Source organism: Pagrus pagrus (genome assembly GCF_965226575.1).
Source record: "Pagrus pagrus genome assembly, chromosome: 14".
Classification (NCBI taxonomy): Eukaryota; Metazoa; Chordata; class Actinopteri; order Spariformes; family Sparidae; genus Pagrus; species Pagrus pagrus.
This window is the reverse complement of record NC_140198.1, coordinates 25745690-25773580: the sequence shown is the minus strand read 5'-3', so window position 1 is coordinate 25773580 and position 27891 is coordinate 25745690. Positions and strand designations below refer to the sequence as shown.

The window sequence follows — 27891 nt, the reverse complement described above, 5'->3', positions numbered from 1 at the left end:
AAAGAACATTTTACATTACTGACTCTGGAAACATCTGCCTCTCCTCCCATTTCTCAGAAATATAAAGCTTAACATCTGCCATAGAAAAAGAAAAAGGACAACCCCATCTTTCTTTTGAAACATTTTACTGCATAGCAATTAGAGTATGAGTCAACTCTACTGGTGACTACTGCATAGTTCAGTATTTCAAAACTATTCATTCAACATATCCTAAAATCAGACAGTTAAAAAACTTCATTTAAAGTCTGCATCACCTGAATCAGTGTAGCATGATATGAGAAGGTCATCAGTCATTTCCATCTCTACAAAATAAAGGGGTTAATTGACCTAAAAATGACTTCAATCTGACTTCAAAAATACTGTCAATATGAAGAACTCTTATCTTTGTATCATAACCTTTTCCAGGCTTTACAGAATCCTTGAGTTGGACATGAAAGATTAAAAAGAAAAGAGTAAAAGCATGTATTCAAATACACATAATTACACAAAATACAGTTTTCTGCAAGGTTAGATGCATCAAGAAGTTGAAGTGTGAAATTTTCTACAAACTCTCTCTGCACATGCTAAAAGTCTTTTCTTTATGAGATCACCATGATCTCCAACTGAACCAGAGAAAAATCCATATCTTTCAGACACCAGGGCAAAACACACACTTTATTGAGCTTGACCTCCTCCTTGAATTTAAGCCATCCCCTCACCATTAATTCTTAAAAGCTAACACACAGTACGGTCTGCAGTACTTACTAAAAAAATACCATGGTAACTTGAGTGCTAGAAAACAAGATATGAGGCTCTGTCTGAGGTGTTCTTTGTCCAGTATTTGTGAATGAGCTGCCTTGGTCAGGAACTCATTATCACAAAGATTTATATACTAGCCCAGTTCTTTATATTACTACCTCCGTAGATACACCAGCTATGTGTGTGATTGTGTGTAATTTGAAAAAAAAAATCATCATCATCATTAGTCAAATAACCGTTCTCGATGGATATAATAAATGGATTTTAGCAACATGCGAGAGTATTCAGGTGTGTGGTTCATAGGGAATATTTATCTCTGTGCACAAAGAAAGGCGTGTGTTGGCAGGCCTCACCTATGCATTTAGATCACTGGTGATAACCACCTAATCATGCTGAAATAATAAACCTGCTTCTAGATCTCACCTGGATCCTTTTTTAAAACAGGTGGACTGATAAAAATGTGCTTAATCAGCTTCAGTGGTCAAACTCTGTCAGTGAATGGATGGCTAATGATGTGGGCCAGGCCGGGAACAAGCAGGGTAGGGGTGATCTTGAAGGCATCCATAAAAGCTACTTTTTAGGTAAATGTTGAGGAGGAAGTCAGATGAAATAGTACAATGAGGGTCCATACCAGTCTGTATATGGAGGATTTCTGGGATGGATGGTTGGGTCAAAGAGACTTTTCACCCAGGAGAAACCGAAAGTTAATGTCAAGGTATATTAACTTACTAAAGATATGTCACATGCATTATGCAAGCAAAGTTTTATACATAACCTAGGTACATTAGTAACAGAAGTGACTTAGTCATGTCTTCAGTCTTTTAAGTAAGAAGATATGTTGCAGATCCACGTAACAAAAACAAACCAATAGACACTTGTAACCAATTAGAGGGCTATGCTGATTGGATGAATTACTTCTTCCTTGGGTAACGTGTTATAAATAATGCAATGTGAGCTGTAGCTAAATGGAGAAATTCATAGACTTTTTAAAGTCTGGCTGTGGTCTACACAACATTTCAAAATTGAGAAAAAAGATCGCAATTAAGATCACGGGTCGTGATTGCAATACGCAGACAGTGATAATATTTTTTGGCCAGATTGCCCACCCCTCTGAAACCAGCAGAGAATATAAATATTCCCGGCCACAACACAGCGCACAACTGACAAGCTGAACCGATCAGTGTAATTGGCTTTGAATTAAAATTTCACAGTGAAACACATATTCTGGGCTGAAAAAATAATACTTTAGTCTTCCATTACATTATCTGCTTCAGTCAGCCATGACAAAAGTAGAGGGGTGGATAAACACAAGTATTGTATCCAAGTCAGTGGGTCTGAATTCTGGTCGTCATTACTCAAACTACTGCTGGTTTCTATCTGAGCAGAGGTTAATTGCAATTAATTGCCTTCACCTGGCAGCCCAGGTGTAATCAGTCCCTGATTGAGCAGCTAGAATGAAAACCAGCAGGGCTCTGCAGCCTGAAGACCAGAAGTGAACTCATGTTTTTAAATGAACAGTGTGATAAAAATGAACATTATGAAAAAGTATAAAAGATTAATTCAATTTTGCAAGGTTTGTAGTTGCTTTGAAATTGATCAGGTTGCCTTTACTGTAACCAAGAGTGAAACACACACCGACTGTCAGCCTAAAAGCAGACAAGCACGGGGCCAAGGCTCGCAGGAAATGAGTCTGTCTTCCCTCAGTCAGTCATTGACTATTAAATCAGACAGAGAGAGATAGACAAGGCCAGCACCCAACTGCAACTGGCCTATTACTTCGCTGTGATGAAGGAGATGGAGAGGACAGAGAAAACTATCTGGTGGTAAACGTAAAAGTTCTCTACACAGTAACAAAAAGATCCACACTAAGCCAAATGCTAACACGCATATTCTGCTGTGGTTGGGGGGTGAACGCAGACACACATCATGCTCCTGTACCTTGTCATCCTTAGCTGTGGAGGCTGATACAGGTAAAGTGCAGTAATCAATTTGCTCTACTGGCAGGAGTGCTCCTTTAGAATACTAATCAGGCCTCAGCCCTCCCCTCTTCCCTCATTCTCGCCATCCCTCCGCCACCACCCCCCTCTGCCTTTCTCCTTCCTCGTTCACCTTTCTCATGACTTGACACCCCCCCAGTGCCCCAGACCTGACCAAATGCTAAAGGAGGGCGGGCTGTCTTCTGCACAGATAACTGCTGCCACTAATCAAGCCTACGTGCACCGGGGCGTGGGATTAAAAGAGCTTGCACAGCTTGACTCAGGCACTGAATGGTGTTAGCGCGCGCACACACACACATACGCGCACAGGCAAACACACACGAGGTCAAAATAAAAACCTATAGGGAAGCCGGCGGCATCTCGTCCTAGAAACACACACATGCACACGAGCCTCAGACGAGCAAACAACACAACAAGGTCAACTTAAAAGCTGATGTTAGGTGAACATTCTCGGGCTATAAAAGAACACACACAAGAAGATTAGATCTAAATTTACTCCGCCAGTCAAAACGGGACTCGGTGTTGAGCCACCCATCTCTATCTCTCAGAACACATGTCACGCAGGGGGCTGCAGTGTTGTGCGCATCTAAAGCGAAAAAGAGGAACAAACTCGACTGTGAATTGACAGGGCCTTAATTCCCGTCCTTTTTCTATTTGGAGAGATGGCTTACAAGGGGGGGGGGGGGGTCTCTACACCATATCAAACACATACCAGAGTTGCCTGGGGGCTGTAACAAAGCGTCCTCAATGTTACACGGCACACACACAAACACATATACAGGCAATAGGAGTGTGTGTGTGTGTCAGAGGGAGAGAGAGAGAGACAACGCCACCCTATGCATCAGCAGGGATATTTCATTATGTACATAACGAGTGCCATTAATCGCTCTTAACAAGAGGACACAACCTCACCTTGGCAGTCTCACACACACAGCAGGAAGGTGGGGGGGTTGGGGGCGGGGGCATGGAAATATCTACAGTGCGCACAGAAATTAAAATTCACCACACTCAAGGATCCGCCGCCTCCTTTTGACCGACCACATCGCGGCCCGGGGGTGTGTGGAGGCAAGCCAGCAGTCATATAGAAGCTGCTCATCTGATAGACACATAAAAACACATAAAAAAGTAGAAGAAGGAGGAGAGGAGGGGAAGGGGAGGAGAGGAAATAAATATATAAATAAAAGTGGGGGGAAAATGCCGCAGTGGCGGTTGCCAGCGGGGGCTCGCGCCCTTGACATACTGACACGGGTGGAGGAGGGAGGGGGGTGCTGTCATGTGACACTCTTGTCATTCGCCTGATCACCCGCCTGCCCGCCCGGCCACCTGGCAAACACCCCCTCCGCCCCCCCATCCCAATATCTCGCCCACCTTCGCTCGACCTCATCCTCCACTGACCTGACGCCACTTGCCCCCCCCCCTCCACCTATGCCCACCGCCGCCCCCACCACTCCGCCCCCTCTGCAGTCCTAGCACCCCGTCCGCCCCACCCCTAGCGCTCTGTCTCCCCCCCCCCTCCCCTCTCCCTCCCCCGCGGCTGTGCAGCAAGGTCAGGCGGGTCACCGTGTCCTCATCTGTAATCCGCTGCCATTCGTCAGCAGCCCCGGCCCAGGCTGGAGGAGAGAGAGGAGAGAGAGGAGAGGCAGGCGCTCCGACGAGGGGAGAATGCCCAATTAGGCAGCTGTCACACACACACACACACACGCACACACACACACACACACACACACACACAGCTCAGCACAGCAGAGCAGGAGAGAGAAAGAGAGGAAGGGAGGGAGGGAGGGAGGGAGAGAGGGAGAGAGGCTGCAGAATCAGCCTACTGTCCACAGACAGAGGGGGGGTTGGGGGGTGTACATGAATCCTTTCAGCTGTGAGTGTTTGTGTATTGTTTTGGTGTGCGTGTGTGTGCGTGCGTGTGTGTGTGTATGTGTGGAGCAGTTGGGGGTCAACTACAGTTTAGACATGTATGACTACAATGTGAGGCATGTCATCAGGAGGGGCAGCAGGGACTTTTGAGGATACAGTACTTAAATTAAATTTTTTCGACAGGGCAACTATTCTTATCTCAGAATGAAACGAGTGCTGAGTATTGAGTAGAGTACCTCTCTTATCTATAAGCACGAGATTGATGAGATGATCAGGGAGAAATGGCTGGGTGCTCCCAGGGACAGAAAAACACCACAGGGCAAGCTCTGTGTAACGGCCAGTTGGCCATTTAAACAGATCCAAAGGCCGGGTCAACACGTCCCCAGCAGCAGTGGACTGTGGACTGGGGGGGCAGCACCACACTGAGATTCTTTACACTCGCAGACTAGCAGCAGATATCAAATGGGTGACAAATATCCCATAATTGGATCATTCATCACCAGCGAACACATCTGTTTTGAGTAATGGGAAAACTAATCAGCAAAAATGATACAGAGACGACTCCACGCCAGGCACCGGGAAGATTTATGCTCCAGCAATTCAGGACTCAAGCCTGTACCTATTGATTGTTTAGTCTAAATGCTTTTCCGTTTAATCAAAAGAAAGAGTCAAAATGGTCCTACGCCAGCTGGGTGATGAACAGGTGTGACTGAGGGGGGCCCGGAGGGGACGCACAGCGGGGTTTTAACTGGTGAGGGGGAACTCTTTCTACACCCTTTTCTTCCTTAGCTCCACTTTAAATGTCAAAGTTCATCAGGGTTCAGTGGAGCTTCAAATCCAGCTTTGAGTGGTTAGTGTTCAAAAGGATTGCGTCACAAGAGAGAGGGACACTTATCCTGTAAATCCTGTCTGAGTAGAAAGTACAGTTCATAGAGACTTAGGCTAGATGTCATCCAGGCTGGATACATATGTTCCTCTACCCTAGGGGAAGATTTTCACTCGGCTACAGGTGTCTGGGGTAAACCCGTCCTCCCTGCTAGGCGGTCAGCCAGCACACACACAAAATGGAAGGGAGGACGGAGGCAGAGTAAAAATGCCCTGCTACATTAATATAGTTAGAGCATGCAACGGGGATAAACACTGAAATCCCCTGAGCAACCCTCACAGAAAGGACTTTCTCTGCTGCAATTTGAATGTCAATTTATTATTCATCACTGGAAGTGACTTTTCCAAGGTAGCAACACTCTCATTTCCTCTCTGTAGTCCGTGGCAACGTATAAACCCCTTTACTGTTTTATCGCGGAGTTGGTCAACGTACATAACACGTTACAGAAATGTGATTACTTTTTCAGTAATGAGCACAGTGTAAAGGTTGAAATCCATTCATTGCATTACAGTTACTAATCCCTGTAACATGCAGTTACTCACTGTTGTAGGGGCAGTTTAAAAGCACTGTATGTCATTTCGTCGACTAGGGGTTTCTCAGTCAACTAACGCGTAAGGTTGCATTGCCCTGGTTGCCTGTACATTGATCCTTCTACAACTAAAGTTAAGAAGGAATAGTTTTCAACTCAAGCAACCGCCTATTTTGCGACGCGTAAACTTTTTATAATTATATTTTATGTTGTAGAACAAAATGTGAAAATATCTTTAGCTTGTGTTAGCAACAGACCTTATTCCAGGTATTTAACCATAAGCCAATTAAAAAAGAAACCTTGAGTTTTGAGACAAGAGAACCGGAAGTGCATAAATACTAACTTATTTCTTGCTTTTTGTGCGTCATTTCTGCAGCACAAAAACAAAAAACAAATGATATCCTTTGAAGGTTGTGAAGTAGTGTGGGTTAATGAGAGATGATGAAAAAAAGATGAAAAGACAGAAGATGAAAATCGTTCTGACTCGACTCAGGCAGAAATGTTTACAGACGAGGTAATGTTTTATCCACGTTTAGTCACATTCACCGAATTCCTTCCCCACTCTCTTATTCTCTCCCAGACATTTTGGCAATAGGCGACCAAATGAAACGCAGTGTTACCTTGAGTACGCTACATTATGATGCAGAAATGTTACGTATTATACCATTAACGGTGGTTTAATATCAATTTTGGTCCCTCGAAGACATAAAGTGTAAATATACATATACATATACATTAGACACCATCTATTACTGGAGCTTGAAGCTTCACCGGTACCTTGACTTACATTGACTTTGGTTACTTTGACAGGCTGCGGAGAGTTTCAGCATTTCAACTGCTTTTTCTGAAATCAATGTAAATTACATGTGCGTTGCCAATTAATGTGACTTTGACAAAAAACAAAAAAATACTGCAATCCAATCCTGTACTCTGGACTAATATAATAGGAAAAGAAATACTGTAATACTCTATGAGATAAGTGATGCTCTAAAGTTCATTAAGGTCATGTAAAATCCCTATTAAGTCCCGCAGACACTACAAGTCCCTTTGGGAATACTTGAGTAATTTCTGGCTGTATCAGTGCGCGACTCCACCCATCTCTGTGATTGTTATTATAATGACTCAGTGTTTTGTCGGCCAGTTCTTGCTCCGTTCTTCCAGCACTGAAAGTACCTAAAGTGCTCCCAAAGTCTAAAGATTGTAATCTGTGATGTCATATTGATGCATAGCCTGAAGCAGCTCCATTAGCAGCCTGACTGACTTTGGGGACTCATACAATGTCTGCCTGTACTTTTACATCTACAAGGAAATTTAGATGATAGTAGGGGCTATTAGTTCTGTTCCAGAAAACATAGTCTTATCTTTGTCCAAAAATCATCCCAATTACCTTCACCTTGTACGGCTTTCCTAATTAATCGTGTATTGACTAATCATAGATGAGGAGGTTCTTCTCATGTCTGACTATGGACCGCAATAACCATGCTAGTCTAGGGGATAAACATACACTCAATGCAAATTTACAGCTGCATTAAATAATAACTGGGTTCTGTTAATAATGTGATACTTTATTGAGGAAAATCCTCTTCACACAGGGAGGTCAGAGGTCAGAGTCAGCTCCACAGCTGAGCCCCTGGTCTGGAGCTGATAGTAATACAGTGTTTAATGACAGTACAGTACAAACAAAAATATGCTGCCCAAAAACATAGACTTGAATTGAGGTTGTCAGGCTAAAGGACAGTTTCTAAACTCACTACACAACTCTGATGCTTTTAAAGTGCAGCTGATACGAACAGCTGTGTCACAGGACAAGACATTGTGCAGTCACAATGTAATGGGCACTGCAAGCCGATACCGGATTGACCGATGGACACATGACTACAATGTAAACAAAAAGTGGACGAGCAAGTCAGCCAGTGGATACTGTATACTACCTGGTTGGTATTCAGTCGTGAGCTCCCTTTTGTTACTATGACATCAAAACAGGAAACAAAAGTCTGACTGCTACTGATGAAGCAAATTTGTATAAAATAGCTATTGATTTACAATATTTAAGATGACTTCATCTATCCAGGTACTACACATGAGAAGCCATTTGGCAAACTCACATTGAAAACAATGATTACCAATGTGCATTGTCAATGATGAAAGAAAATAGTAAGTAAGTATGTTTCCTATCACAATACACTATAGGTCTCTTTGTATGATATTCAGTGCTATGGTACTGACTATGAATGTTTGTCAAGGTACTGTACTGAAGTTAGAAAACATTACTTCCCACACAGAGGCTTTACTGACAGCCACCAAAGCGTATCGCACATTATTATTGCATTATTTATTTTAGCACTGTCTATGATTTCAATCCAAAAGAGACATCAGTATTGTGTAAAAAATAATCTATACACAAATAATATATTACACAATTCTCCACATAGACATTTTGACATGTCATGGTAGGAAAAGTGCAGGTGTTGCTAATAGCATTACCGATTTATGTAAGTGTCCCAGCAAGCCACTGGCAGTGTGACAGTGAGCCAGCAAGTACAAGCAACAGTCAAACCAAAACCAAAGACTTCATTTACTGTCATAAATGACAAAGAAAAGCAGCAAACCGTTTGATTTAAAAACTGGAACCAGTAAATGTTTGATGCTTTTGCTTGAAAAAGGACTGAAGCAACTAATCAATTATCAAAATATTGGCAACTAATTTTCTTTCGACTGACTGATCGATTAATCGACTAGGCTCTACTCTGAAGCAGCCAAATGGAAACTGTGCTATTCCTACTATAATGTGAAAATATCAACAGTTTGAAAGGCCTGCTGTCTCTAGTCTGCATCCCCTCTGACTTCACCCCAAGTATATTTCTGACTCATGGGGAACTCTGGTGTTCAAATGAGCACTTCAGGAACCCACTGGGTGTACAGGATAGCATAGGCCTGACATAATTAAAATGCTGAGTAATTGTACCAAAATTGTTTATATCACATTGCAGCCATTTAGCTGCAGCTGCTACTTACAAGAACAGTAACAAACATTAAACACATGCACCTGTGGCTACAAATCTTCTTTCTATGTGGAACCACCTGCTGATGCACTATACTATAGTTTGCCTGTAAGGCAGTGCATGCTCTTTGGAGCTCACTGGTCAAAAAAGGTGAAATTCCACTAAGATAAAAACACACTTTAGTCTCAGGCCTCAACTGAGGAAGATCTGGAAGCGGCTGCCATTGGTTCACTGTCCCTTTAAATAACTTTAAGACCTTTTTTCTCTTCTCTACCTCCCTCCCCCGAGGTTTATCACTGTGACTCTTCTCTCTTCCATCGTTCCCCATTGCTCTCTCTCTCTTTCTCACACACGTGTGTGTGTGTGTGTGTGTGTGTGTGTGTGTGTGCGTGTGCGTGTGTGTGTGCGTGTGGCTGGCAACTACAAAGCAGTTAGCCAAGCATCTCTTGGCTCTGTGCAGAGAGAATAAGACACTCTCATTACTGCCCTTAAAAAGCTCTTGCCCTAACAAAATCCACTGTAGACCCAGACACCAGTACAGAAAGTCGCAGGAGCGATTCACGGAGTTAAAGGCTACTTTTCCCCTTACGACTCAATCCTGTGTCTGTGCTTGTGTGTGTGTGTGTGTGTGTGTGCATGTCTGTGGTTGATGGTTTCTGCCCCCCTCCCCGTTCCCCTTTCCTGTTCCTCTTTAATGTCACAGGGCTGGCTCATATGACCTTGAGCAGCAGCGTTGGCACGGCAAGAGCGAGAGCTGCCTCGCCTGCGGGCGCCCTTGAACTGGATCTGCAAGACAAAAAAAAAAAAAAAAAAAAAACCTTCACGCGGCCTGATAGACATCTCAGCCCTCAGCCCCCCCCACCTATCCTCCCCCTTTCTCCTCAGCTCTTTTATTCAATCTACGCCACTCCTTATCTGTTCCCCCTGGTGGGAAGAGATTTATCAGGATGCTGTATCTTTAACCTCTCTATCAGACTGAGATAGAAACAGAATTTCAAAATGTCTGACCGGCCTGCGCAGATTTATTTTTAAACCACCACCACCACCACCACCTCCTCCTCCTCCTTCATGCACAAGCCCTGTGCCATTTCAAGAAAGTGGTGGTGAGGGGGGGCTTCATGGAATACACCTGTGTGATGAGATGTCCATCCACTCTTGAGGTGTTGTTTACATACAAGGAAATTCCAGACTGTTTTTCCCCCGTGCTCCGCTCTGAGCCATTGGCACACAGTGACCTGTAGCTTCAACACAAACACCCCAGCCTCTGTTCCAAGGATGAGCGTCGGCCTACTGGCCAATCAAGGTTCTCCGACTAAGAGAGGGGGCGGCGCCTCGGAGCCAGTGTTTTGACAGGTTGATGATGACCTGCTGGGTCCAAAAGAAGACCTCTGTTTTTTTAAAGAGAACACCGTGGTCCACAGTCCAAAGTCTGGCTCTGCACTGTCAAACTACTCTCGCATTAGAGTTACTGAGCGTCGTCTACTGTAAAAGCAACAAAGACGGCTTTTATCAGTATGCAAATATTGCGGCACCCTCCCTGCGACTGCAACTCAGGCCACCAAGGTTCAAGTAATACAGTAAATATTTGCATTGCCTTGTTAGCAATGTGTTCAATACTGGGTGTTGGGAAAATCATGAAAGGCCTTTTCTTTTGAACATAAGGCTCGTACACTCCGTAACAGTGTGTGAGCACAGGACTGAATTGGAGGTTTGGACACTGAGACTGGTCTAGCCCTCCTACTGGCTCTCTTCATGCCTGACCTTTCCAAACTGTAATGTTATCACATGTCATACGCAGGCCTGCTGGAAACCATCTGCTAAAGGCACTGTTGTGGCTCCCTATCGTAAAAAAAAAAACCCAACACAACACTGGCTGGAGTGGCCAAGTACTGGTTCTGACTGGTTTACAGCTCAGCATGCCTCACCTTCACACAGATACACACACGCACACAAACACACACACACACACACACACACACACGTAGACAGACGGCGACACGTATACACCCCCTCAGAGGCTGTTGTTGAGCGACGTGAGCCATGAGCAGTCTCCTCAATTAGCGTTAAGGGGCTTTCGCGCAGAGACATGAAGTTCTGGGGCTAAGAATAACATTAGACAGGTCTGCTGCCCGGCAGTGGCAGTGCTCGGGAGCTGTGGCACCGAGGAGAGCCGGGTGTGTGTACTAACCGGAGTCTTGCTGCTAATCCGATCCCCCGCCATGTTTAGCCCCACCTCGGGATATTATGTTATGTTTGTTAGTGTGACACCTTTGCTAATAAGGCTGTTTTTACACGGAGCGAAACCAATATGATTAGCATTAGTCGGGACTGATACAGGCAGAAAAAAAAAAAGACACCAACTCTAACGAAGCCTGTGTTTATTTGGAGTGAAATCCCTCCCATCCAACACGAAAATCTAGTTTTCATATCAGGGAGATGGGTGTGTTGAAATATTAAAATGCCCACTATAGATCTCCCCCGCAGAAGAGCCAAAAAGCAGGCTGGGTTGTGGAGACACCACAGTGTCCTGGGAGATTCATTACAGGCAGATTTGTTCCACATAGTGAAATATGAGTGAGCTCTACTGCCTGAAAATTGCATTGCTCCATAAGCAGACCCCAATGCAAGAATAAGCCCCGATATTCAGTTCTAAGGTCTTAGCTCAAAACAACAGCCACAGCAATTATTTGTGAGGAGGAGATCAAACCCACTGTTTATCCCGCTTTGTCTGTCGGAGACACAAAGGATATGAAACAACGAGCCGTGGCACAGACCCATTTGAAATCAATATCAAAAATATATGGTGACCGTGGATTATATCTTCCCCGCGGCTTGAGGGCAACCTGCCAAAAATCCACATGAGCAAATCTGACCTACCACTAATTCTTCCTCTAACATAACATCAACCATCAGTCGGTTTAGCTGGCACTGCAGTGATACTGAGGTTCCTTTGAACAGTTAACCAGAGTGAGTTAAATAAAAGCCTTTTTTTTTTGGTCAGAAAAAAGAATCATATCTCATGAGGGATCATGTAGGCATATTATCTATTCAGTATTCACATGTCTGGCTTTGGCACAGATGATATGCAAAGAGGTCACTGCAGCTGAATAAGCATCTGTATTGCTCATTTCTAAACCACAGTTGAACTTGGTACAGTAAATAACCTGACCTGAATAAAGTCAGGCAAATCTGGGAGAAAGCGCACTATATTTAGCAAACAGCAACCCGTGTGTCAGAGAGAGAGAAATGTGAAAGGATCCTTTACTTAAAAGTGTGTGTGGCTCGGGCTTTGAGCCTGTCAGGTCTGACTGCAGTAATCAAACGCTATTACTGGAGACTGAGAGGGGAAGAGAGGAACTTATAGGAGGTGGCAGTGCTTCAGAGACTCCTGCGCTACTGTAAGGCTTATATGTGCGTGTGTTTTTTGAAGTGTGGGGCTGGGGAGTGAGGAGAGACCTCAGTGCTCAGCTTGGGGCGTATAATCTATGGTTCATTTGCAGCTTTTCTCCCCAGTATGACAAGCCGTTTACAAGACGTAGCCTCTGCTGCTGACCCAGTTCTGAGTGGCTGCGTCTCGCGACAAGGCCCTGCCTCCCCATCAGGCCCTGCTCCTCGTCTAACTGACGATAACACCGCCACCCTCTGCCTCCGTGAACTGTGGGAAAAAAAATAGGTCGCCCTGACCCACTTTTCTTCTTCTTTTTTTTTCTCTCCCCTCCCTAAGATCGTGCAAGGAGTTCTGCAGAGCATGATCGAGGGAGACAGTAAAAGGGAGAGAGGGAGGGAAACAAAGGAAGAAAAGAAGTTAAAAATGACCCACTCAGACGCGTCTCTGTGATGGGTCCTTGCATTTTAGCGATGCGTTCCTGTGGCCTTTGGATTAGAGGCAACCCTTATCAGTTGGCTTGCTGTATGTTTGGTAAAACCCCTCCCACGCCTTGATACAACAACTGCTCCTGAGGTTAAACACCATCCACAGTGCACCCCGCCACCTAATTTCTACATCTCGTCTTCTAGGTGGCCATTATCTCATGTCTTACTCAGAATGCTAAATGGGATCCTCTGCCTTATTTAAACGCAGACATACACACTGCTTTTTGCAGTCATTTAACACCCATGAAGGTATGACATGTCATCCAGCCAGAAAAATTATGAGCCGTTCTTGGCTGGGGGAGATATTACGGGGCTAGCTGAGCTGAGCTGCCCTAATGCCTGGTAGCATGACACTGGCCCCCTCGAATGCCTCCGTGCGGGGATAGGACAGCTCATGATATATCTCAGATCACGCACGGTGCTCTCATGCAAACCCTTCCCTCATTAAGCCGCGCTCACTCATGCATTGCTTTTGTAATCCCTCCATACATTAAGCACGGCTCTCCTCTCCTCGACAGGCACGTTCCTCCGACAACAGCTGAGAGTTTCATTCATTTATAAAAACAGATAGTTTGTTCTGCAATCTGTATCACTGTCGGATTCCTATTCGAAGCCATTGTGAAATACCTAATCAACGCACATCTTTGACTGCTAATTTAAATATTAATGCAGCGGCCAAAAATCATCACTCATCACTCAGTGCCTCGGTGTCGCTTAGCAACCTTTGTTTAGCTTCTGTTCAAGAGCTATATTTGTAACTGTGAGAGTGACATTTAATTATTACCTTTGAAAAACCTTTTACCTTTAAAGAGACTGACTGAACTGAACAATACTACTTCAGCTGCAGCGTGCTACCTTTTCTTTTATACTTTTAGTCTTTGGCACCGCTGCAGACTAAGCTCTGAATGTAGAAGAGAGCAATTATATTGATTGCATTCAGTGTTGTAAAAAGTCCCTAATAGTCAAACGTGAATAAAAGACATCGTTTTAAAATATAACTTCGGTTAAAGTGAATGTCACCCATAGTAATAGTTCTTGAGTCAAAGTCTTAAAGTATCTGATGTAGTATCCGAGTAAAGCTATCCAATGTCATTTTGGATAGTGTCCAGTGTCATTTTCTGGCTGTAAATATAAAGTATCAAAAATACAAATGAAAGTAAATTATATGTATATTAACATACATACTGTGTACTATATTTTGACTGATAATCGACCTGGCTGATCATTAGATCTGAAATTCTGTATTTTTTCTGATTTTACCAATCAGTGTTTTTTTGTTTTTTTCATCCAAATGTGGTACAAGTTCATTTAAAAAGCACCACTTTGGCTCTGACGCAGGATGGAATCTGAAAAGTAACTCGTAACTAAAGTTATGAAATAAATGTAATGGTACAATCTTTGACTCCAAAACGTAGCGGAGTGAAAATATAAAGTTGCAGGTTACAGGTACCTCAAAATTGTACTTAAGACCCGTGCTCAAGTAATTGCACTTTGCTACATTCCACTATTAATTGCACTCCAGGTACGTATCCATAATGTCTAATTCAATATATGTTTATGGTGTTGGATTTGGTGTTTGGTTAAATATTGTGTTATATCATGAATATCAAACAGTGTATGGCCTATAAAGCAAGACCAATTTAAAGGGCAACTCCACCAATTCGCCACTTTTAGTTGTGTTTACAGGTCTTGAGGAATACAACTGCATATGTAAAAACAGTAGCATCAAACCTTTTGTGGCTCCAGAGTAAGCTGCATCTAATGGTGATGTCACTCAGTGGCTAAGTTGCATGGTGGGTAATGTATGCACCAGATTTTTAAACACAGTGAACTGGTCTAGCATCCCACTCCTATAACACTGTTTCTCATTAGGGACTGTTTAAAAACAAAATGATCACAATCGATACAGCAGAACCAGAGTTATCACCTTTTTTATTCCACACATTCTTCAACCTGTCACCTACATTACCCACAATGCAACTTAGCTGCTGAGTGACATCAACCTTTTCACATATGCAGTAGTACTCCTCAAGACCTGCAAACACATTTCAGTGTGTAAAATTGGTGGAGATGACCTTTAAGAAATATTTTGATTAAAAAGTGAAGTAAAGTGAGATCAAACAGCAGTAGCTTTGTACTCGTCTCTACGTGTTACAATGATTTTACACATCTTAGCCCTTCTGAAACCACAGCAGGACTCATGTACGCAAATCCGAAAAATTTGGTTACCCAAACCTTTTACAAATAGACTGTCAAATAGCTCTCGGAATATTAGCGTGCCTTATGTTAGCACCCCAGTGTCACACAGTTTGCTCGCACACGAACATTAGTCCCACCAGATGCTAGCGACTACATGTGTATGCGTGTGTACTCATTTGCATCAGCCACAGTTTGACACTCCACTTTAAAAACCAGAGGAGGGTTGACCTGCCGCTAAACTCTCACCAGCCCGGTGCTAAGCCCCTGCGTGCTAATGGTGACCCAGTGCACACAGACATGTTGGTGCCTCAGAGACGAGTCATGGAGCCCGCTGCTCCACTTTTCTCTGCTGCCAGACACGCTGCAAAAAACCATGGAGCTCTGCTGTTTCTTACTTTCATGTGTAAAGTGCAGCAAATAGGTCCGGAGACAGAGAGAAAATGGCTGTTGGAGCGAGCAGGATAGGGTGTCAGGTCTCTTTATTCGGCGGGGGCTGGTGGAGGTTCTAGTTCCAGTTAAGGGGGTGGATGTAGGTCAAGCCCTGCCTCCTCATAAGCACCAAGGTCAACGCTGAATGGAAGGGAAGGTGGCTTAGAGAGAAAGAGGCCCTGGATAAACCACATTCGTCTGGCTCCTGTGCCAGCACCAGCCCCAGACGTGTAAACACAGTTACACAAGCACACCGCTCCTGTGCTCACCCTAGGTGTGTGTGCGTGCAAAAAAGAGAGATCTCACACGTTATACAAGCTTTACTGTAGCTACCATTACCTTTTATAACCCAAACAAGGCTTAACTTAAAGTGACATATGAGTTAGCAAGTTGTCGTGCTGCTCTCTTTGGACATAATGCAGTTATACAAGAGCAGCTGAAAAAGTCAACATCCAACAAGTACATGCTACAGGTTCCTGTCGGCTCCTTTGTGTGTGTGTGTGTGTGTGTGTGTGTGTGTGTGTGTGTGTGTGTGTGTGTGAGCTAAAGGTGTATCCACGCGGGCAGCAATTGATGTCTGATTTTAAATGTCAAATCCTTGCAAGAGATCACCTTCATTTTAGTTGTGTCTAATAAGACAAGTCTCTGCACACAATCAAGAGAGCTTATGAAGTGTTGGGACCACAGGGGAGAGGACTGCGCTAACAATACCAGGATCTGGAGTCTGATTCCCACTGGGGCCATCCGAGATAATAATAAAATGCCTGATAAACAAGTACCAAATTAAAACTGCAATATTTGTCAAGACAAGAGAAAAATGAAAAAGTAAGAACACTCGTTCAAACAGTTGTTAGATACGGGACATATGCTCCTCTGGATCTTCTGCTAACGCCTCTCTGTCCATCCTGACAATGACAACAGGCTTGTATAATGCCATACTCCTTCCAGAACTGTTTTATTAAAGCTGGCATGTCTCTGCCTGTTTTCTAATAACACTACGATAAAATAGGAAGCACAGCATTTGAGAATTAATGACACTTGGCTCCACAGAGAGTGAAGAACGGGGACATTTCTGTGACAACAAGTCTTGAAATTAGTCTTTGCTTTGTCATATAGGTTCCTGAGACCCTGTGTGCAGCCAGGAGGCCCCTCGTGTCAGATACAGTGTTCCATTTATATCAGGGGGTGGATTAACATTTAATTCAACTAAGATATGTATTTACAGTAGGTGCACTGATGACATCACGGGTTGTGTTTAATCACCTGACAAAATGTCAACTAACTTTGGTTGACTGAATTCTATTTCAGTCCATTCCAATATGCATTTTTATGGTACATCACATTGTGTATCATTTGGATTAGAGCTGCAACGATTAGTCAAGGAAAGACAACCTGTTGCCAACTACAGTAATTTGATAATCTACTAAAGGTGCACTATGCAGTTTTGGAAAAGAAATTCAAACTCAGAAAGTTAATACCACATTAATATGGTGATAACACAAGCTCTGAATAATTTATTTTATATATTTCCATAACTGAATAAACAAGTCGTCCTCACAGTGAAATAAGTTCCCCAGAACACAGTTTGAAACAAGGGTCCTGCAATTTTAAAATAAAATAGAGTGAGATAGTACGAAATTGTGTTGTCCTTTAAAGTCAGTTTGTTTATCCAGTGTATTCATAATATTTACTCAAATGTCAAACAATTCAGCTTTTTTCATAATTTTTTGACAATGTATGGACTGAACCATTAAACTATTAATTGTAAAAAATAATCAGCAGATTATTCATTAATGAAATAGTCATTAGGTCCACGCCTGATTTGGATGTTACATTTAAAATTCAGTTGTGGTTTAAAATGTCTCATTTACTCTCACTAAACGCGCTATATGGAAACATATTACTGTCATAATAATCATAAAAATGATAATAGTCTGCAACCAACCTAAAAGGATGTGGTGGAAACAGTGCCTCCCTCTGATTCTCCAATCCTACAACTATAGTTTAAAGACAAAGCATAGCGCAATATCCAGAATCCAAGAAGTGAAGAGGGGTTCAATCACATGTAGAAAGACTGACATTTGACTTGGGTGTATGATTGCATGTTTTAACAAAGTGGGCCTGGATCCTGATCTACCCAGCCATATGGTAAACATATCCAGGGGGCAGAAATGTTAACGTACTAGCATAAAAATACTCTGAAGCAGAGACAGTAGCGTGCTCTGAAGCGAGACAGTGAGCCAGCGTGGTTTAAACAGCGGGGCAGCTGTAGGGAGTGAGTGAAGGCAACTGCAATAACACAAATCCTAGCAGCCAGCTCACTCTGGACATGAATCACTCTGGACATGAAACAACCTTTCCCTGACATATGCTGGTATCAGTGATTAAGAATTGAGAGGATGACTAAACCTGCTCACTTCGTCACCACAGTCAAACCAGGCGGAAACTTGTGGCTGGCGATTCCCAAATTCCGATAGCGGCGGGGGATTGCTGGAGCCACGGCGCTCTTTCTGACACGACCTTGACCCTGTTTGACCTTGGGGCGATTACCCAATTGAATGACAGCCCCTGCAGCTGCATGCAAGACTGTCTCCACCCCCTCGTCCTCATAGACATACAAGGTCAGGAGAGAGGATAGGGGGTGAGGCTGGGTGAAGGGTGTCATATGATTGGATCGCCTTCTGGAGAGTTACTTAAAAAGCCCCTGAGCAATCAGGTCAAGGTCATGCTTTAGACTTAAAGCTACAGGAAAAGAGAGAAGTCTGTGAATGAGTGCGTGTGGAAGAGTGCACAAAGACAGATGGGGGGGGGAGGAGGGGTGACTACGTACTCCTCTACATGTTCAGCAGTCCTGGGTCCTTGATAACTTGAAAACACAAGCTATGATTCTATTAGCTGTATTAATCTTCCTGCTTAGTGGACACTTTTATTCAAAGTCACTTACACGATTATCACTCTTGCACATCTCTTTCTATTTCTACAGCTGGATATTTACTGGAGGAATCCAGGTTAATTGCCTTTGCTCAAGGGCAGAGGGTGAGCAGAGTATGAGCCAGCAATCTTCTGGTCACCAGTCCATTTTCCCAAAGTAATAGGTCATATGGCTGCCTCCAGTCATCAGCCCAGTGCTCTCCATCTCCTCTCAAATGGCCTCTCTGCTACTGTGCGCCTCCTAACACAGTTATGGGAGAGCTGTAAGTCTGAACCACAGTCTCTCGGTCTGTTTACCCAGCTCCAGTGAGGAGCCGCTGAATAACGCCACCTCACTAATGGATTTAAAAGTGGGCTGGAGCTTCACAAAAGGACAGCATGTTTCAGAAATTCAAGAGACCACTCTGAGTGAAAGAGGGGGACGGGGGTTATGCCAAATGTCCTCGCTCCTTGCTTTGTGGCGTGGGAGTGCATTCATTTTTTAATTTAGAGATGTGCCACTTATTTAACCGCCGTCTGTTAAAAGATGTTTATTGAAAGTGCAATGAGTCATTTATGTATTCATTGACAAATTTCAAATGGAGTGAAGGGAGCCTGTAATGTCAGAGCCATTACAGGGCCAGTCTTTATGCATCTCAGAAGGCAGACTCTAATGGAATATTATTAAAGCCGAATGACAAATCATCAAGCCTGGAATAATATGCAAAAAAGAAGGTATTTCAAGGGGGATTCAGTGACATTCCTCTTTTGGGAATCCGGATAATGTGCTGCAGATCTATCTGAACTCACATAGCTCAGACTCTCCACGGCCACCCGCACAGGTCCCTTGTTGCCCAGCAACAATTCAGCTCATCACTAGAAGCCAAAAAGTTACACAATTACAGTTCAAGCCAAAAGAGGATTTGGGGTGTGCAGCATGTAACATCATTCAGGAAGTTACATCCAACTTCAGTAAGATGGGGCTGAATGACCGAGAGAGAGTGGGAAAACCCCACCTCCATCCTGAAAAGCAGAGCAATGTGGAAGTATGCGGGCGTTCACAGGGTTGTACTGAAAATAACCCAAATATTGACAGTAGAATGGTGTACTATGAACTCAGAAGTGTTGTAGCAGCCGTGGCATAAAAGAACAGCTCTCAGGTACAAAGTTTAATGATGCCTGAATTTCCCCGAACTTCACCCGTTTCACAATGGAAATAAATCTCAGAGACACAACCTCACAGCATATACTGCATATGCATCCCCCTCCGCCTCCCTCCCTCCCTCCCTCCCTCCCTCCCCTGTCGTCCTGTGCAATATATCCATCATTCATTCATAAATTCTGAAAACTCCTCTTTAGTTAATTGCCTGGGAAAATTTAATTTCAAACGAAAGCTTTTAAAAGAGAAAGATATAATTAAGTTGCAGGGATCTCTCTGCCCCCTCCTTGTCCAGGGGGGGCCGAGGGGACATGTGCTGTGAGCTGTGCAGCTCTGCACCGCACTGCTCCGTGTCAGGGAAGTCATACACCCATGTTTAAAGCAGAACGTTACGTAAAGCCTCCCCCTCTGCACAGGCTTACTGCACCAGACGCTGTGTCCTTGCCTGGGCTGCTCAAGGTTCCCAAAAGGACAGGCTGCTAAGAAGTTGGGAAGGACGGGGCCCTGTGATAGCCTGCAAAGAGAGGGAGGGAGGGAGGGAGGGAGGGAGGTTGGAGGGGGGAGTGGAAGGAGAGCTGCTGCCTGTGACAGCTTTGGACTTTGAATTCAGCGCCAGACAGGCTCATGCATCAATCCCTCAACTTACAAAGACAAGCCACTAACCTTGACGAGGCCAGGGACTCTTCAGGAATGAGTGGCATTTTCACTTAGCCCCGGCTTCTCCCCTGCACGCCTGCCACATAACCTGGTTAAAATAAGACAGTTGAATAACAGCCGACCTCAGTCCTTGGACTTGGTGACCCGTCCTAGCCTTCAACCCTAAGGCTTCTTAGACCATGCCAGGGACATGTATGTGATAATACATTTGGAGGCAACACAAATAGCATTCGGTACACAAGGTGCAGCAGCCTTGTCTGACGCCTGTCAGGAGCTGTTTTGTTTGAGCGACGCGTGACGCAAGCTCACGTGAATCCATGTGTGCTATGATCTTTAGGGTCAACGACTGCATTATCACAGACTTAATTTCGTACATCCTGTGACGGTTGCAGCTGAACAAACGCTTCAAAAAAGCAGACAAGTATCTAGCATCTTTAGCCTTTGTGAAAACAACAAGACAGACGCTCTTCATCACATGCACACACACAGCTTGGGTATTCCTGCCATCTATGAGCGTCTGTCCTCATTCCCCTTGCAGTCCGCCCACTCAGTCACGCCTGTGACATTGGCCCGCTTGTGGCAAAGCAGAGACCTTCCCCTTCGTCTGACTGCAGCATCCTGGCAGCACGCTTGCCACAATGGTAGAGAAACCTTCCTACTGCACCTCTACAGCCCGGGGGCAGCAGCTCTGCTACAGGAGCACGAGAGGCAGAGGGGGAGGGAGAGGAGCGAGGGAGGGAGTCAGTTCCACTCCGCTCCTCTGCTGTGACCACACCAGCCCGGCCAGTGAAAGAGTCAGCTCCTCTCACATCACCCAGGAGGTCTGCTGCTCCACGCTACATCTCCTCAGTCTTTACTTAACGTACCAGAGGAGAGGGGCGGTGGGGATTTGGTGCTGAGCTGGTCGCTCCGTTACCACAGCACAAGGTAGCTTGATGCCGTTTCCCTGCTCTGCTTCATTGATCGGCACAGTTCGGCTTCCACAGCTGTTGTTTTCGTAATGGGCCGATGCTTCGTGTGGGTAATGTGTAATTTATTTGGCCGACAATATCTTTCTCTTTTTGGTCTCCCCTCCCCTTTAGTGAGCAATTTCAGCAAAGTCTAAATAATTCACGGCAATTGCAATCAGCAGCGATCAATCGGTGGAGATAATTGAGGGGCCTGTCATTGCGCCAAGGCCAAGGTGAAGTGCGAAGGCAGAGGGGTGGAGAGTTGGAGGTGAGGGTGAAGAGAGAGGAGGACGAGGAGGAGGAGGAGGAGGGGGGGGGAGCCATTCAACAGATGAGCTCTGGCTAGTATAGCTCTCAGGGGTTGCAGCGGAGGCGTCCATCTTTCTTCCTCGCATTTCGTCATTCCAGCTCCGCATCCAGGAGCGATGGCTGTAAAGACGCATTTAGCAGTTCCTGCCTTGTCATCAAAATGAGTCCCATTGACTTTGGTTGCCTTCTGTTCATGACAGAAGCACCAACAGGAGCCGGAGTGATTGTCTCAGAATGAGATAGTGCTGCTATAACTGAGAGCCCTCACTAAACCCTATCTTCTTAGCAGCACACAATGGGAATACTCCAAAACTGCCCACACAATGATCTTATTTCAGACAGAAAAATTGACTTCAGGAGTTTTGCGCCTTGTTTTCTGATGCGGCCTCATTCTTTGGGTGCTCTAGTGGAAGAATAATCTCATAAAATACACTAAAATGCCATATGATGAGTAAACAGAAGATGTCTGCATGCCTCTTTGATTGAAGTAGGGGTGCATGACATGGATTTTCTTTTGAGCCGCTACTGATAACTGATAATTACCTGCTTGTCTTGGCCAATACTGATAAGTTCACATATAATTTCACATTTTTGTATTTTAAAAAGAAGTTCCTAACCTGTAGTTTCTACAAACCTGAAGGTAAGAAAGGCTGAGATGTAGTGAGCAAAGATGTCAATCCCGGCTCTCATAAGATTTTCTATGTTAAATCTCCTTTTCTGAACCTTTGCAGGACAAGTACTGCGCCCTTCCTCTTCTTCACCCCTGTGTTGTGTGGCCAATCACAAATGTATGAAAGTCTATATTTATCGGCTATAATTCTTCAGACACGATAAACAGCCAATAATGTAAATTTCCCCAATATCAGGCCAATATGGATGTAGGACGAGCTTAGAATAGCAGAGCTCCGCTGGTAGTTTTCTATTATATATTCATTTTTTATTCAGTTATGTTGGCTTCAGTCGCTAAATCCATCTGTGTGTGTTTACACTTTCATCAGTCAAGCCTTGACATTTTAGCTTCGTCTTCTTCATATCCATTACAGGACATTTTCCAGTCCAATTTTATGCAATCTGGCCTTGTTGTGGTATCAAGACTTGCGAGTATGATGCTGCAGTCTGTATAATACTTGTGTGAAATCCAGTGAGAGATAAGAGGTGTGGAGGAGGAGGAGGCGCAGAAGAGAGTCAAGATGCTAAGGAGTGCTAACATCCTCTCAGTAGTGAGATACTGAAAAGGGATCATTTCAAACACGACGTTGTGTTTCGGTCTCGTAAATTTGAGACAAACGTCTTAGTCCGAATATTAAATTTACAGCATAATTGTTGCGGTGTAAATCTCGGCCCAATAACAGCAGTAGTAGTGACGACTGTCATTAGCAGAGAGTGTCTACTGAATAAACAAACAATAAACGCAACAATAAAATGATTTGGCTTAATGCATGCTCCACACAAATATTATAGAGCCCAAACAATTAGAGAAATGAGCTCGTGGCCAAAAGGTCTCAGGTTTGGATCCTCAGCGGGCCGACAGTACGGGCCCGTAAGTAGATGAGAAATGCACTTCTACTCCTCAACATCTACTGTCAAAGTGCCCTTGAACAATGTTCGGTGGCCAACAACACAAGTGCTGGGCAGCTCCCAGGTCTATAATAAATCAAAAACTCTGCAGTAAATGCATGACACTTGTTCTGGTAGATTGCACATTAGTTTGTTTTTTCGCCGACTATCTCGGCAATCAAAAAGCGGGATGCCGCCCTCGATTTCGTCTGCGCCGTGCCTCATGCTATTGTGACTGACAGATTTACAAACAGTGGGGCTTGAGTCGGCACAGTGGTAGCAGTTAGAGAGGCTGTTAGTAGAGATAAGTGCCAAGGCAGGTACTCCTGTATCGGTGGCATCACCCGGGATAAAAATACACTATCACATCAAATTATTTACAGGAGAATGGACGTCACTAAGCAGCAACAAATAGTGCGATTCTGGAATTACTTCTACGTTAAGGGCAGAAAAAGATGCAGAACACACCTGCGTGAACACAATCACACACTCACTCGCGCCAAAACATGTCACTTTCATACAGCAGCAGTGGTGTTTTGATGGCAGATAAGATTTGTTGTCATGAAAGGCAGCCAGTGGATAGGAGAGTAGAGTGCAGTAGTCCAGAGTCCAGTCTTGTGACTGTTCAGCAGCCTCGACATCATTTGCATTTGGCCATTTGAATGTCCTCTGGTTCTGTTGCAGGCTACTGCACATCACTCAACAGCAGCTCCCTGGACAATAGCAGACATCCCAGTCAAATCAAGCTACATCCAGTACATACAGGAGGATCCTCTGAGCTCCAGCACACAGGCCACACCGCTCAAACACAAGTACTTCTGCAACTTTAAAGATGAGCTATAAATGTGCAGGTTTTAGTTATCTATGGCAAAAGAGGACAAGCTGAACTACCTTGAACATCTTGTGTAAGTTCGGGTCAAATAATTAAGCAGCTTAAATGCTCAACAAAAGAAAGGCTAAAAGGCAGACCCCCAGACACAGACAGTATTTAGAAGGCTTTAAAGAAGTTTGACTTTTCTCCACATCACTTTAGATTGTTAGTCTGAGTTACAGTGCCTCTGTGAAAGGTAGCACATTAACTGAACACGCTGTTTTTGTTTAATCCTCCTCATATTACGACATCCCAACAGGTCACTGTTAGGAAGCTTTGTAAATTGCCCTTTTAGATCCTGAACTGGAGACGTACTCTGCCCTCTTTCCTGTAACTCACAGCAAACTTCAGCCCCTGACCTTCTGCCTCCGAGCTGATCCAAAGTCCAGTGAAGCAATAATACATTTCAGGAAAGGGAACACCTACGCAAAGGCCATTCAGAGAGCCTCTCTGGCAGCCAGTGAAAAACATCCAAGTCTTTGAACTCTATCAAAACATATCTGACATGATGACACAGTGATGTGACAGGCTGCAACGGACCAACTGCACTTTCATCTGCAGACTGAACTAGTGCCCTTCCAAAAACCTGAATGGACCAGCCAGCGGCTACAGACGGGTACATGCTTTACAATGTGTACGACAAAATGAGCATTAATGGGGATCATAAACTAAGTCATGACTCCGGACTATGACTGTTTATCATGCGATGACGGGCCAAATGTTGCCCTTCATACTGACTGTAATGTAGACTTGTTGTATCAACAGACACAGATAACGATTTGCAACATTTCAGCCACTTTCGCCTGCCTTGTATTTACTGTTCATGCTCGGGGGCTACTGCCATTGTCACCGACTCCCCCTGAGGGCCACTGCAATGTAAAACACACACAGATATAACACCACCGATGTGTGCAAGGCAAATCCCACACTCCATCAGTCAGTAGTGTACCATTTAAAGAGATTCCAGCCCCAAATGTAAGAAGCTCACAGTGCAGTGTGAGTGTGGGAGACTAAGCAGATTTCTCACTGCATCCAGGACAAAGCTGTATTCTAACACCTCGGATTCAGGGTCCACACATAATCACAGCCCAGCTCCTCTTCAAGGCCTTGAGGTCCATTCAAAACCCGTCTCACTATAATGTACAGAGCGGTGCAACTGTGAGGTGTTTCCCGTTGGTGGTGCTAAAACGACTCGCAGATAGGAGGCTGCCCGCTGTTGTGACCCGATGTGATGAACTACATTAAGTGTACTGACGTTACATTACAACTGTGTGTGCTGTGTGTTAACGCAGCCTCCATCCCTCCAGGGCTGTACACGGGCAGGAGCTACAGCACACTTCGGAGGTGTAGCAGGACGGGTTCGCTGGGTTTAGCCGCGGGTCGCTCCGCGGAGAATAAACGCGCTGGAAGTGTCGTTCATTTCACAATAAAACCCCTCTGCTGTAGGCCGAATTCAGTGGTCATGTGTCGGCCAGGGTGTGCGGACCTCGGCGGTTACAAGTGAACGAGTTAGCGGGCTGAAACAGGAGGCTTCAGCCCCGCACACAGCCAGCTCCATTCACTTCTTTATGCAGCGTTTTCAGCGCTGTATCCATACGCGCCTCTGCTCGCCTTACGACACACGGGCAGCTCTTTCCTACCCCTCGAAAAAAACACACGAAATAACCCACTATAATCCTCGACACCGCCTCCCCCGTGTATTTTTCACCCCCGGCCGCTGATACTAATAATTCCCCACATATGACAGTGCGTTCATCTATAGCACCTACCTGCGTTGTCCACCCCACAGTCAGCCGGAGAGGCGCATCGTTAGTGCTCGACAGGAGGAGGCAAATCCAATGAAAACGGTCGCGTCTGTCTTGACACTCTGTGGCAGCGGACGGGAGGACGGCGAGGCAGGGTTTGAAAAAAAAAAAAAATTCAAAAATGTTTAGTCCAAAAAGATGCCTCGTCTTTTTACGTGCTGCGACTGAAAAGCGGGCTTGAGGTGTGTGGCGTGCAGTCTGAGGGGATTGTTTATTCTCACAGTCCCCTCGCTGTGGAGAAGTGAGCGGAGACAGCCACACTCCTCCTACTCTGCTGCCGCCGACACCACCCTTAAAGGAACAAGCTTCACCCTGCTGCTGCTGCTGCTGCTGCACACACGCACACACACATACACACACACACACACACACACACTGCTCATAATAATAATAATAATAATAATAATAAGTACAACAACAACACAAATTATAAATACATTCATTTAGTTGTTATTAAAGCTCTAATTGTTTGTATTATTATTGTACATATAGTTATAGTTGTGACACTACCAGCAGAAGCCATTACCAGGGACAGTACTATTAGTGGCAGCAGTGAAAAAAAGGCCTCAGCAGAAGTAGTAGCAGCAGTATCTCTAACTGTAGCAACAGTGTTTGGTACAAATCAGCCTACTTAAAGGAACAGTTCACCCAAAAATGAAAATTCAGTCATCAGTCTATCCACTCGCCCCCGTTGCCGATGCAAAGCCAGGTGAAGTTTCGTAGTCCACAAAACATTTCTGGAGCTTCGCAGGAAAACATTGTTGCAGCATTCTTCTTAACAACTTGAAGTAGCCGGGGACTTGTTTTAAAATGTGATGAAAACATTGAATCAAAATATAAAATGTCTACATATAGCTTTTTACGGTGTAATCCAGATCTCTGGAAGCTCCCAGATCCCACATTTATTTGAAAAGATGTTATTTACACCCTTTTTTAAGCGATTTAAGCTCATCTTCACTGTAGCTGCTAAGCTAAAAGCATTTCATCACCCTGTCTGAAGAGGGTGCAGGAGCTCGACCGCGTGTCAAGGATGTTAATAATAACTTTTCCTTTACCAGGGACTTGGATTACACCAGACTGTATGGAGCTATTTTACCCATCTACAGTTTTTTCTGAGAATGCTGCAACACTGTTTTGCTGTGAAGCTCCAGAAATGTTTTGTGGACTACACCTGACTTTCCATCAGCATGAGGGTGAGTAGATAATGACTGAATTTTCATTTTTGGGTGAACAGGTCCTTTAAAGTCCCCCTCCAGTGAACAAGGTATTTTATACCTCTGAGCCGGGGACAGCCACGGCCAGAGGCATTATGTTTTCGGGTTGTCAGTCCATCTGTCCTTACGTACGTAAGCATGTCTCTCCGGGCTTTACTTGCGACTGCGATATCTCAAGAACGCTTTGGGGGGTTTTCTTCAAACTTTGCACAAATGTCAACTCTGACTCAAGGATGACCTGATTCAATTTTGGGGGTCAAAAGTCAAAGGTCACAGCAACCTCCTGCCTCATGAACTCAAGAGCGCCTTAAGGGATTTTCATCAAATTCGGCACAAACCCAAACTTGGACTCAAGGATGAACAGATTAGATTTTGGAGGTCAAAGGTCAAAGTTGACTGAAACCTAACATCTTATGAACGCAATATCTCAATAACGCTGTGAAGAAATTTGGCTATATTAGGCACAAATATCTACATACACTCAGGGATGAACTGATTAGATTTTGGTGGTCCACAGTCACTGCAACCTCACGTTTCATGAATGCGACATCTCAAGAATGTCTTCAGGGAATTTCTTCAGATTTGGTCCATCGATCCTCAAGGATGAACTGATTACATTTTGGAAGTCAAAGGTCAAGGTCACTGTGACGTTGCGCATTGTGAAAGCAGTATCTCAAGATCTCCTTGAGGGAGTTTCTTAAAATTTGGCACAAATGACAACTTCGACTCGAGGATAAACTGATTACATTTTGGATGTCAAAGGTCAAAGTCACTGTGACCTCAAATCTTGTGACCAAAATTTGGCACTAACCTACACTTAGACTCGAGGGTGAACTGATTAGATTTTGGAGGTCAAAGGTCGCTGCAACCTTTCATATTGTGAGGTCGCAGAGATGTTCCTACAGTTAAATGTCTGTGCAGAGTTTGACATTAGCAGGCT

At 44.4% G+C, this 27891-nt stretch overlaps 1 protein-coding gene across 1 annotated transcript in view; it reads right to left on the bottom strand.

Moving 5' to 3' along the window:
* The window catches only part of nrip1b (nuclear receptor interacting protein 1b), a 38567-nt gene extending 12577 nt beyond the window's left edge, over window positions 1–25990 (bottom strand). The window contains exon 1 of the mRNA XM_084374548.1: window positions 25702–25990. The gene's annotated coding sequence lies outside the window, so the exon portion shown is untranslated. The remainder of the gene's footprint in view (window positions 1–25701) is intronic.
* Between the last annotated feature and the right edge of the window lie 1901 nt (window positions 25991–27891).